Genomic DNA, 13,923 nt, shown 5'->3' with positions numbered 1-13,923 from the left:
CCTCCTTGTTTAAGTGTATTCCTAAGCTTTTTATCATTTTCATGCCCTGTAGTAAATTATATTCTTAATTCCCTTTTTGGATTGCTCATTGTTAATGTACAGAAACACAACTGAATTTTGTATGTTGATTTTGTATCCTGAAACTCTGCTGAAATTGTTTATTAGTTGTAACAGTCCCCTCCCATCCCGCCCCGGTGGAATCTTTTGAGTTCTGTGCATATAAGATTATGTCATCTCTTAACAGAGATAATTTCACTTCTTTTCCAATTTGGAAGCCATAAAAATTAGGTAAGGAAAAAAAATGACTTCCAAATAACAGTGATGAGGGTGGGCATCGTTGCCTTGCTCCTAATCTTAGAGAGAGTTTTCATTTTTTTACCATTGAGTATGATGTTAACTGTGATATGGATTTTATTATGTTGATATAGTTTCCTTTTATTCCTAGTTTTCTGAGTATTTTTATCATGAAAGGATATTGAATTTTGTCACATGTATTTTCTGTATCATTTGAGATGATCAGGGGTTTTTTATGTTTATCTTGCTTGTATAGCGTATTGCATTGATTGATTTTTGTATGTTGAAACATCCTTGCATTCTGCATATAAATTCCAGTTGGTCATGGTGTATAATCCTTTTAATGTGCCATTGAATCAGGCTTACTAGTATTTTGTTGTGGATTTTTGCATCACTGTTCATCAAGTATACTGATCTATTGTTTTCTTATCGTGTCTTTGTCTGGTTTTGGTATCAGAGTAATAGTGGCCTCATAGAATGAGTTTTGAAATGTTCTCTCCACATCAATTCTTTGGAAGAATTTGAGGAGGATTGGTGTTACTTCTTTAACTGCTTAGTTGAATTCTCCAGGGGAGCCATCTTGTCCTGGGCTTTTATTTTTTAGGAGTTTTTGATTGCTGTTTCAATCTCCTTACCCATCTGCACATTTGTTTAAATTTAGTGACACAGTTGGCTTGATTTCCCCTCCCTCCTAAACAACACACATATTGTGTTGATATTGCTGGTGAAGGAAAGGAATATGACATTACTCCTTTAAAAATGTAAGAGTGTAAAATAATTTAGGAATGCTAGGTAGAATATTGTGTTTCTTCTACAACTCTCAAGTCTCATTTCTTTCTGCAAATAGCTTTTGATCAACTTTACCATGAAAACAAACAAGCAAACTACAACAAGAAAAATCAGGCAAAATATCTCTCCACTTTCACAGTCTCCTTAGTGCTGCATTTGCTTGTGTACATGTTATTCCTTCCTTCCTCCCATGTCTGAGGCAGGTAGGTCCCTCCTACTGTTTTGGTCTCATCTCTTCCCTTGAACTTTCCATTCTGATAATTTCTCTTGGTTCACTTCCTTTCCAATAAGTAGTCCTTCTCTCCTCTTATATTGGCTCTGTTTCCCTGTCCCTTTCTCTACATCTCTTAAAAAATGCTTTTCTCTTCAACCTTGTTTACCTTTATTCACTGAAGGTATTTCTAAATTCTCCTCTACTACTCACTTGTCAGTTTACATAAACAAGCTACATAAACCTTGTGAGCCTTTATTTTCTTGATTTAAAATAAAGACAAAAACAACAATAATAATGATAATATCTCCCTTAAATAGTTGGAATTGTAAAGGTTATCACACACATATGTGTTGATCTTGACCTTCCTAGATATCTCTGAGGCATTTGGAGTATTTTCTTCCTGGAAATTGTTTTCTCTCTTGAAAAAAAATTTTTTTTTCATTTTTCATTTTCATCCTACATCTCTGGCCCTTTCTTTTTTCTTTTTGATAAGCTCATTTCCTTCACTTGCCTTTTAGTCTTTATTCCTCAAGCATCGGCCTTTAGCTCTAGTCTCCCTGTACTTTGTCTGAGCTCTTCTACTCAGAATCATAGGTACATTTTTAATATTCATTTTTGGTTCAAAATATATACATGGGAGATATACATATACATTTCCAAATTTATTCTGAAATCCAGACATGCTTATAGCCTGCAGATCTCCCTGGATGCTACAAAATCACTTCAAACTCATTTGGTCCCAACTGGTGCTCAGCAGCAGCTTGCTGAGAACCTTTTAGGTCCATTTCTATGAATTTCTGTGAGATCTTCTTGGCCATACTTTTTGTGTTAATAAAAATGTCCTTATCCCAGCCCACCACTCCCTAATTCCCTTTCCCTTATCTCTGTCTTAAATGTTCCTACTTTTCTCCTTGTTTCTCAAATGCTTTGCTATCCTATTGTTCTTAAATGATCTCCTTATCTCCAACTTTCGAACTGGTTCCAAGTTATCATTATAAAACACAAACAAAACTGCTTCTGAAACTTTGCTGCTTAAAATATTCTACCAGTTTTAGGATAAAAGGATAAAATCTGAATTCCTTTGTACACCAGAAAGATTCTTTGTGATTTGTCTTCTGCCTCGGCTTTATAGTCTGTCATCTATCCCATATATTTTTAATAATTTTTAAAATTGAAGTATCATTAATATACTGTGCTGTATTAGTTTCAAGTGTACAATATAATGATTCAACAATTTTATCCATTTCTCAGTGCTCATCAAGGTAAATATGCTCTTAATCTCCTTTATCTATTTCACCCATGCCCTTACCTCCCTCCCTCCCTGTAGCTACACATTTGTTCTCTGGATTTAAGAGTCTTTTTTCGTTTGCTTGTTTGTCTCTTTTTTTCTTTGTTTATTTACCTCATTCCTTAAATTCCAAATATTAGTGAAATCATATGGTATTTGTCTTTCTCTGGCTGACTAATTTCACTTGGCATTACCCTATATATCCACCCATGTTGTTACAGATGGTAAGATTTCATTCTTTTTATGGCTTAGTAATACTTGATTGTGTCTTTATCCATTCATCTGTTGATGGACACTTGGGTTGCAACATTATTTACAATAGCTAAGATATGGAAATAAGCCATCACATACAATTTTGAGCAATATGGGACTATTTGTCCTTCCAGCAAAGTGAATTTCTCTTACTAGTTTTTTTCCCCTCTCCCTCTCATCTGCCCTTCTTCTTCTTCCCCTTATTCTCTCTCTCCCTTCCTCCTCCCCCTTCTGACTTTGTGACTTTTTTTCTGACTTTTTCTCTGTTCTCTACATAATTAGCTTGTTTTAATCTTTTAAGAACAGCAGAAACACCCCCGGCTCTGTGAGCTCTGTCCTGATCATCATCACCTTACACACCTAGACACTTGGTTAGAAGAGGCTTTCCTCCACTGGGCACTCAGGTATCCTCCCTTCTGGGGGAGTTGTCTTCTCATTGTTATGCTGCCAATACATGGTTTGAGTTTCAGGCAAATTGACTTCTGGAATACTAACAAGAGGATTTTCTTCTACTGCTATCCAACTAGAACATATATCTTTGACATTTAGATAATGTTGAGGGATCCTTATTAAATAATTGGCTTCAGAGATGAAGCCCTTGTTCAAAGTGTTGAACAGATAAATTTAGCTGTGTAAGTAGCAAAGAGCTTAAGTTTGTCAAACTGTAGGGCATTTCATTAGCATTTCTGAGGAACAGGTGTTTCTTTCTGAGAAAGGTTGACTTGATCATAGTAAATTTTGCCTCTAGGGATGCAAGTCCACCTTGGGTCAAAGAACTAAGAGTGTAAATAGTCAGGACTTACTGTTGGCAGACACTGATAGGGGACAACCAGTGCTTAGAAATGCAAGAATGTTGACAGGAGTAGAGATTTTCCAGATCAATTTTTGACACCAGTTATTTCAATGTAATTGTTTCTTTTTCTTAAGGAGTCACCAAGTTAAAGCCCTTCTAATTGTCTGTCAAGACACATTGGATTATATCCATTCTTATCATGGGAATCCTCTCCAGGCCAGGAGATTGGGAGGGAGAAGAAGAGAGGAGTTTTGTACATGTTTTTTCTTCTGGAAGTCAGCCTCAATTTGATTTTTCAGTACATTGCTTATAGTTGTATAGTTTTTAATATTTTGAAAGCATTTGAATAGCATTTTTTTTTCAGTATAACCTGCTACATCCTACTTTTTGGCATTATTATAAACTGATTTATAATCCTCTGTTAACAAGATTATGTGACTATATCCCTGGCATACCCCAAAGAATATATATTTAATAATCTGGGTTTGAAGAGGCATTCTTTTAAAAAAATTATGTTTTTATTTATTTTTGGGAGAGAGAGAGACAGGGCATGAACAGGGGAGGGGCAGAGACAGAGGGAGACACAGAATCCGAAGCAGGCTCCAGGCTCTGAACTGTCAGCACAGACCCCGACCGACGCTGGTCTCAAACTCATCAACTGTGAGATCATGACCTGAACCAAAGTCGGACGCCCAACCGACTGAGCCACCCAGGTGCCCCTGAGGAGGCATTCTTGATATGAAAAAGGTACCCATTTCTTTTGTTACTGATTGGATGGAAAATAACCATGTTTTCCATATAAATTAAATCCCCAGGGTTCATCATTGAATTATATGCTTCTTATTTTAATTTGAGGAAGTCTAGTAATTAAAGTTTCATTCAGATAAAAGACAAATATTTTTTAAAAGAAATAAATAAAAACAAGTTTATTACAGATTTTGAGGAGCCCAACTCAAATATATTTACAGAGTAGGTTGATAGAAGAGTCATAAAATGTAATGCATGCAAAAAGAAAAATAAGCTATTGAAAAAATCACACTTATCTTTTTTATCCTTTATTGTAATCAGAAAAAAATCATGAAAATTGTTCTATAAACATGAGTGAGCTAAAAAATATTACCAGAGTATTAGTTACTGGAGAAACAGAAATGAAATTTGGAAATGAGATTTATCATGTTCTCACTTTAATTTGTACTCCTGCTGTACTGTAAATGTAATAACCATCAACATGAAAAATGTAACAGATTGATAATACCATTGAGTTTTAATTAAACCACTGAAATGAAAAGGACCCAGATGGATAACTGGGAAATGTAGTTATCCTTTATGAAATGTGCTGGATTGCCCGTTTATTCTGTTTTCTTATAAATTAATGCTCTGCCAAAAATAGTGTCCTATCAGAAGATTTAGTAAACATTAATCATTTAAGTTTATAAAACATATGGTTGCTTTGGTTTTTTCAATTTAGTTTTGAAACACTTATCGCTCCAAATCAGCAGTTGTTCACTTTCCTGATTCCTTCCTGCTATGACTTCCCATTTCTGCAATTTTCTACATAAATAGAACCATAGAACTGCAGTATGTATAGTTTGTTTTTCTATAAAGCCATTGGTGTGATCTATTTGCTTTAGAATGCCAGATTTGTGGAGTGCCCAGGTGGCTCGGTTGGTTAAGTGTCTGACTTTGGCTTAGGTCATGATCTCACAGTCTGTGAGTTTGAGCCCCAAGTAGGATCTCTGCTGTCAGCACAAATCCTGCTTTGAATCCTCTGTCTCCCTCCCTCCCTGCCTCTCTTGGGCTAGTGTGCTCTCTTTCTCAAAACTAAATAAACGTTTAATAATAATAATCAAAAGAATGCCAGATTTGTAAATCTAAGTTTCAGGACATTTTAGGTTCTGTGAATTCATGAATTAAAAAAGAAAAAGAAAGGACACCTTAAGAAGCCACTCCTTTGGAAAGTTTTCAGCACTCCTGAAAATAGCAACCACTGACAGTGGTTCAGTTAAGACATGAAGCAGTGGTGTTTTTCTTATCAGCTTGATGTTAAGGATGAATTGGCTACTTAGGATTCGGGAGTATCCCATCTGAAGACCTTACTGAACACCCTGTAAGGTGTTCAGATGTTTTCAGAAAAGTGGTCACTAGAGTTCACAATGGCAGACCGCTGATTTTTTGTGAACAAAAGCACCAGGTCACCCCTGTGGTTGTAAATGTGCAGATTTCCAGTTTCTGACTCCCTCTATGTCACGTGAAGGGCATCTGAAGATGACCTTTATCCAGTAGCAGTACTGGACTTACATGTTGAATTGGAAACATAACATTTTCATGACAGCTACAGAGAAATGACATGGATGAGTTTAATCAAAGAACAATTCTGTGTGTTTTTATCTTAGGTTAACTTTGTAGGATATCCAAGTTTTCTGTTTGCAAATGGCACAAAAATCAAGAGTTTGTTGTTGAGGGCCCATTATGCCTGGCATTCTGAGGACAATGTCCCTAAGGAAGATGTCTGGGAGGAAGATGGCTCTGTGATGTGCCTGTGCTCTCCAGCACTTACAGCTGAAGTGTAGAGATAGCAAAACAAATAGGAAATAGGAAATTATTATATAATCGATTCTACCTGAGTGCTATAAGAATTCAAGAATGGGTGGGATCAGTATGAGTTGCCTATAAAAAATAGGACAACATTAGAACATTAGTTTGTCGTGGATGATTGGAATTTGGAAATGGGAGAGTAGACCATTTTAACTAATGAGCTTAACATAATGGGAGACCTGGGGGAAAAATGATTGTGATGAGACAGGGAATGTTAAGTATCCAAGAAGAATGGCTCAGCTTAAGGAATAGATGCAGATAAGGTTGGCTGGACAAGGGAGGTCCAGGCATTGAGGTACTTCAAAGCTAAGTGGCAGAGATTAGATCTTTTATGACAGGACACACAAAACAAATGTTTGTTCTTGAGCCGAGAAGTAATCTGAAAGGACAGTGGTGGAAAGGTGAATCTGGAAGTGGTACCCAGCTAGAAAAATAAGATGGTTGAGGTATTATTATAAGATATTTGAGGCATGAAACATGATTAGGGACTTAAAAAAATTAACTCTGGAGAGTGAAGAATCCAAGATGTGGACATGGTGTTTGTATGGTGCAGCCTCTGTATCTGCTTAGGATGCCTGCCCAGCCTCTTTTGGCTGAGGCCTTTTGCCCCTGCTCATGTTGGTTCAGTATAGTACTACACCCCCCAGGGCAGAGTGATCTGTCTTATGACGGCCATTTAACTCAATGTAAGCCAGTAAAAGGATTTTCCAGAAATTGTTCTGATTTTTCTAGTTAGAGGAAGCCCTATTTTCCCTTCTGTCATGAAGCTATAAAGATACAAGACCAGATCTGCCTGCCAGTATTGTTAGAGCTTCATGCAACAAGCCTGAGAGAGTAAAGCCAGCATGCACAAGGACGTAGTGATAAGATCGGTGACTAGGGGGTTGGAGGGAAATATATGTGTGTGAATGTATATGCATGTGTATATGGATATGTCTGTATGCATACATATATGTGTACATTAGTACAACCCTAGAATATAAGCCTTACTAGCTGCATTTTGCAGATGAGGAAAATCATTGCTCAGAAAACCTAGCAATTTCGTCAAGGTTAAATAGGTAGATGGTAGATTGCCAATCAAAGCCTGAGTTCATCTGGTTCCAAACTAGTGTTCTTGTCTCTTTATGAGGCTGCCTCTCGTCATGGTCTTAGGGGGTCATGATCAGATTAAATGCTAATTATATTAATTGTCCTTACCTGGTCTTTCTTTTATGCTGCAAGTGTCTGTTCTCAGCAAACATAGCCCTTGTAGCTCTGCTCTGTTCTGTAGGAGGGAGACATGTTCTCCACATCTGTGTGATCCTCAGTGATATAAAACATGGGGAACTTTTCTCTCTAGGAAGTGTCACAAAGAGTGTTTAGTCAAACACTAGCCAATAAAATCTGTATTATCTATAGTATAGTCTATAAAATGTTCCAGGTTAATAATGAAAAAAGTAGAATGTTTTGTTGCCCAAAACAAAAATCAAAATTAAACTAGGACTAGCTTTTAATGTATAACACTTGTAATATATAGGAGTATTTAGTTAAAGGGTTTTAAAAGATGGGGAAAACATTTGTGGAGATTTCAGATGATATTTTGGACACCTATCAAATTATTTAATGTAGACACTAATAGTCGCAACATTTTTTTCAATTACATTTAATGTAGATTTACAGAGTCTAACATTTTTAAAAATTGCACTTAATGTAGATACTGCTGGTCCTGATATTTTCAATTACATTTGTGACTTTCCTTTTTGCTGATATAGTTACATCTCATTTATGCCTCTGGTATAATTTTCTAAAGTACTGTCATTAGAAATAATAGTTATTAGTGATGATTTACCTGAATCCTAAACTCTTAATCCATTTTTAACTTATTATGGAGATCAAAGAATGAGATAGAAAGAAGGGTAAGGAGAGAGAAAATTGTTTTCCTAAAGGAAGTAACTAAAAGTTGGAAGAGATATAGAAGCTGAAACATGGAGAGTTGGATATGTGAATAAATCTGAAAACTGATTCCTTGGGTCAGGCAGGAAGATATGGAAAGAGTGAAAATACACTGTGAGTTTATACAGCTGGGGAGAAATAAGGTTGTAAGGAAGCAAAGGGGAGCAGGAGTTTCTCATTCAAACCACCAGGGGGTGGTAATGTCACGGAGACATTTGCAGGGCACCAGAGGCTGTAGGGCTGACCCTGTAGATCCAGCATTAGTAGCACTGAGAATGGTTAAAAGAAGGGAAAAGTGATTGATATATGTCATTCTAGTTTCTGTTACTTAGGGAATATCTTAGTATCAGATGTTATTCAGGGGATAACCACTCCATTTATAGATGATCTATTGTTTTTTGGTTGAACATTTGAGTATTTTGTTATTTTTTAAATACATTCTCAAGTTGGTTGACTCAGAAAATAAAAGGTAAACTCAGATGTATGTACTCACTAGTAGATAATTACTACTACAAGCTGTCATAGAAAATTATTAGTTAGTTAAGACTTTAACTGGATTTTGTATAATTGACAGATTTTAATTATATTATTCTCATTTCTGTAATCAGTCTTTCTCTCATTTTCTTTCTTTCTTTCTTTCTTTCTTTCTTTCTTTCTTTCTCTTTCTTTCTTTCTTTCTTTCTTTCTTTCTTTCTTTCTTTCTTTCTCTCTCTCTCTCTCCACTCTGACCCTCCCATCCTTCAGCATTATCACAGAAATGAAGTGTCTGGGGCGCCTGGGTGGCTCAGTCGGTTAAGCGGCCGACTTCGGCTCAGGTCATGATCTCGCAGTCCGTGAGTTCGAGCCCCGCGTCGGGCTCTATGCTGATGGCTCAGAGCCTGGAGACTGTTTCTGATTCTGTGTCTCCCTCTCTCTGACCCTCCTCTGTTCATGCTCTGTCTCTCCCTGTCTCAAAAATAAATAAACGTTAAAAAAAAAAATTAAAAAAAAAAAGAAATGAAGTGTCTTACTCTCTTTTCATATTCTAATGCTGAATTGTATTGACCTAATTGATAGTGAACCTAATTGAAAATTTTAACCAATTTCTAATCTTTTCTGATCTAAAGTGGCAAGTAAATAAGAAACAAGTGTGAAACTATATAGATCTTCCAAATCCATAGCTTTTTAGGTTGTGCTATTAACTGAGGTTCCCAAGCTACAAGTGTATTAATTTCTCCCTCTTTGCAGTTACATCAACTCGGAAATTCAGACAGTTTGTCAAGTAGCTTTTCCCTACAAGCCATGTTCATGCAAAAAGCATTAGTCTAAAATCCACAAATTAGCGTACAAAGTTAGAAAAATCAATCCAGTAGTCCCCCTCTTATCCTCAGGGGATATATTCCAAGACCCTGTGGATGCCTGAAACCACAGATAGTGCTGAACGTTATATACTATGTTTCTTCATATTCATACATGCCTATGATAAACTCTAATTTATAAATTAGCATAGTAAGAGACTAACAATAATTAATAAATAATAACAATTATGACAATATACTATAATAAAAATTATGTGAATGTGGTCACTCTCTCAAAGTATCTTATGTCCTATTTTCTTCCTCTTCTTGTGATGATGTGAGATGATAAAATGCTTACGGAATGAGATGAAATGAGGTGAATGACACGGGTGGCACTGTGACGTAGTGTTAGGCTACTACTGACCTTCTGACCTTATATCAGAAGAAGGATCATCTGCTTCTGAACCGAGGTTGACCTTGGGGAACTGGAATTGTAGAAAGCGAAAGCACGGATAAGGGAGGCTACTGTATTTTATTGGTTTCAAACCTTTAATCTACTTCCTCCTGATTTTTTTTTTCAGAAAATGTTTTGTAGTAAACATTGATTTAAAGCTTTCCAAACATTGGTGATCGATAATTGTTTTCTAGTCACTGAAGAATTCATTAACTTCTATACTTCCTGCATTGCCACATATTCTTATTGAATTCTCTTCTAATCGCCACATTATTCTTGGCTGAAAACACATTAGCTATAAAAATTCATGAAATGAGAAACATAACATTATAAAGACTTTGTTTAGGTATAGTAGTTAATGGATTGTGCAGAACAGTGGAACACTCTCTCATTTCGAGTAAAACTAAATTTATATCTTCCATTGTTTTACACTTAAACATGGGTAACTTCACTGCTTTATCATTGCATAAACAAATTATTACCAAATGAATATGTGGACCCACATAATTTTTACTTGTCTGGCAAGATGTAGGAATCTTAGCACCTTCTGTAGACAAAGATAGACAACAGTTGTATATGAATTAGGGCTTATTTATTTTGAATAAAAATAGATTATCGGTCAGCATTAACTTGAGAAATAAATGTAGTGTATCAAAAAGAAATTTGGCATACCTAATTCATTTTAGTATGTTAGCATATAATTTCCCTTTTCTTCTGGGTGCATGTTAAACTGTAATCATTTTAGCCTATCTCAAAATTTCTACCATTTCATTCTATAAAAATGCTAAGTCATGGGGCACCTGGGTGGCTCAGTCAGTTGAGCGTCTGACTTTGGTTCAGGTCATGATCTCACGGTTTATGGGTTTGGGCCCTATTTTGGGCTCTGTGCTGACAGCTCAGAGCCTGGAGCTGCTCGGGTTCTGTGTCTCCCTCTCTCTCTGCCCCTCCCCCACTCATGCTCTGTCTCTTTCTCTCTCTGTCTCAAAAATAAATAAACATGTAAAAAAATGCTAAGTCACTCGTATTTATATTTTTATTCCTAAATCACATCACAATTTTAGTTAGTGTGTAGACAAGGGAATACTAACATAAAATTCATTATATCTAGACATTCAAGAAACTTTAAAAATGAAGATGAATGTGAAAGATGTTTGCATGCTTCCAAGATAAAACTGCAGCATTTATGCAGAATATGATCATGAGAATAGGCTCATGGATGAGAAGGCAATTAGAGGTACACATTCAGACTTGAAAGCATCCAAAGACTTTTAAGAAATGATTCAAATATAAAACTTTCTTCTTTTCCAACTTCAGGTGCTGTTTGTACTTACCTACAACTCTGCTCATTCTCCCTTTGGAACATTTCTTGCTAGGCTTGCGTCAGATAGACCTGCTTGAACATTGATTTCACTACCTCTTAGCGATGGGGAAAATTACTACACTTTCCTGAGCCTCAGCTTTTTCATCTACATGATGGGGATCATTAAACCTGCATCATGGCATTGTGGTGGGGATTTAACGAGTGTCTGTAGAAAGTGTTCAGCACATGTCAGTAATAATAACAGTGTAGTTAAGCTATTTTTATTGTGCCATTTTTATTCTTTATAATGTAAGGGATAGAGCTAGATGGAATATATTGGATCCATCCTGAAATCCATCAATAACTAGCTACTTTAAGCCGTTCGTGTATCAACAGAATGGATGGGTTTAGGGACAAGTGTTTTTAACTTGATGGGAAATTTCTGTGGACAAAAGACAGCAGCCTCTTGAGATTCAGATACATTGTGAACTCAGTGTCATTTCTTTCATAGAGGAAATCGGATGTAACTAATATCATTTACTCTTCCCAGAGCCGTGATGAATACTAAGTGTGTTATACCTTCAAGTAAATAAGAACATGAGAGAAGAGAGGAAGGCTGTACTCTGTGGAGATTGCCTGGGAAAAGTGTGAAAGGGATAACAACAGTCATGTATTTTTTGGGTATATACAGAGATGTTTGTTAGATTTTGGAATACCTATATAAGAGATAATTGTGAAGACCTTTTAGTGACGATGATTGTCAAGCCATCTTCCGTCTCTTTTATTAACAGCTTTATTGAGATAGAATTCATATACCATTACAAATACCCATTTAAAATATTCAGTTCACTGGGTTTTAGTATATTCACAAAGTTGTCCAATCATATTCTAATTTTAAAGTTTTTGTCATTCCCTCCCGAAGAAACTCCTTTTCTGTTAGTAGCCCCCCCTCTCCTCACCCGGAGCCATAGGCAATCAGTACCCTATGTTATTTCTCTTCCTTTATTTTTCAGCCTTTCTCCTACATTTTCGCTGATTGGAATTTCTACTCCAGTGTATTCATGTTTAAACATGGTTTTTGGTTTGCCATCTCTGCCTTTTTGTCCATCATCTGCTTTCCTCACCTGGATAAACCTGTCTCTCTCCTGTTCTTCCTATTACTCTTAGTTCAAATCTCATCTTCTCTGTAAACCTTTGCTGATATCTCGGCATTTCTGAACCTGCAGTTCTTGAATTGGCCAGAATATTTTGTACCGTCATGTGTCAAATATTCTGTTTTAAGCCAAAATCTTCTTTTAATTGCTCATGTGTTGGGATTATTTTCCCAAATTAAGTACAGGATACTTAGCTTACATGTATCCTACAGACCATTTAGTGGTTCTTTGTATAGAGTTGATACTCAATACATATTAACTGTCATCTCTGTTCACTTATCTTCTTGATACAGTTGCCCCAATTGGGCTATAAGTCATCTTCGCCTTCTTAAAATCAGAGAGCTCTGCTACGGTGGATACTTCTTGTTCAGAAAAAGCTATGACTCCACTTGCAGCTGAAGAAGTCTTGAGTTTAACTATTAAAGACATAGCTGAGTAGAATAGTTGCTTAATTTAGTGATTGAGTAAATAAAATACTTGCCATAGCTGAGCGCAGGGCCTCAGGTAGGTACATCCCCGATGGCAGGGCTTGTATCAGGACATACTTTGCTTTTATCCAATTTTTGTACAAGCTGAATCAAGATAGTGGAAAAATAAAAGAGGACTTTGAGACGTGGAGGAAGTCCAGAGAGTGAAACATGCAGGAAGGGGTGAGAAGTCCGACTCACTTTGACTTGGACTGCACTTTGGCCTCCGCCTTTTACCTACGCTAAAGGGGGTGCTGATGTGGGTGGTCTGTGGATCACACCCAGAGACACAGGGCTCTGAGAGAATGAAGTGTCCATCACTCTAATGAGTGGAATGTGAGATTTTGAGGAGTTGGGCTTGAATAGAAGGAAAATAAGCCTGGGTCACTGAACGACAGAAAATGCTAAGCCAGGAGGGGAGGAAGAAGAGAAAGAGGCAGAACCCAGACATTGAGGAGCTGAAGGAAGAAAAAGAGCATAATTCAATTAGAGTGTATCCTGTAGTAGTGAAAGACAATCAGAGGCTTTTTTTTCCTTCACTTGAAACACTAAAACTTTGATTCCATCCCATTTCTCCTCAAATATGATATTTTTTAACTCATTACATGTATATATATGTATATACATATGTGTGTGTGTTATATGTATATAATATATATTTTTCATACTTTTTTTGTGTGTTTGGCTTTTATTCAGGCACTTGTGGTACACAGGGTCTGAAATAAATGTTCTTTTCATTTAGATAATGTAATGTTCTCTGCTTTTGTTGTGGTGAAGATCAGACTTTGTATTGAGACACATTTTTCCTTTTTTGTAGCACAGTGCATCACTGGGAAGGTTGTTATTTGATGCTTCAATGTGTGGACAGAGCTTTTGAAAAGAAAAATAAGATGAGGAACCAAACTGATGAAGCCTCCATTGTGTCCATGTCTGTAACAGAGTAATTTGATGAATAAACCAATCTGACTTTGTGTGGCATAACAGAGATGACTGCCAAAATGGGCAAAAAAAAAAAAAAAAAGGAAATAATACAACCCATACTGCCATAGAAATCAAGATACGTATATGTGACTTGGCAATAGTAATAGAAAGAATCTTAATCTAATTTCTTTGC

General features: G+C 36.4%; 1 protein-coding gene across 1 annotated transcript in view; it reads left to right on the top strand.

Moving 5' to 3' along the window:
• The window catches only part of THSD7B (thrombospondin type 1 domain containing 7B), a 749,444-nt gene that overhangs the window by 42,794 nt on the left and 692,727 nt on the right, over positions 1–13,923 (top strand). The window lies entirely within an intron of this gene.

This window comes from Lynx rufus, unplaced genomic scaffold, assembly GCF_022079265.1.
Source record: "Lynx rufus isolate CCGP_SWC_20201006 ecotype Redwood Valley unplaced genomic scaffold, mLynRuf1.p SCAF_2, whole genome shotgun sequence".
NCBI lineage: Eukaryota > Metazoa > Chordata > Mammalia > Carnivora > Felidae > Lynx > Lynx rufus.
Note: the sequence above shows the minus strand (reverse complement) of the source record. Positions and strands in the feature narration are given on the sequence as shown.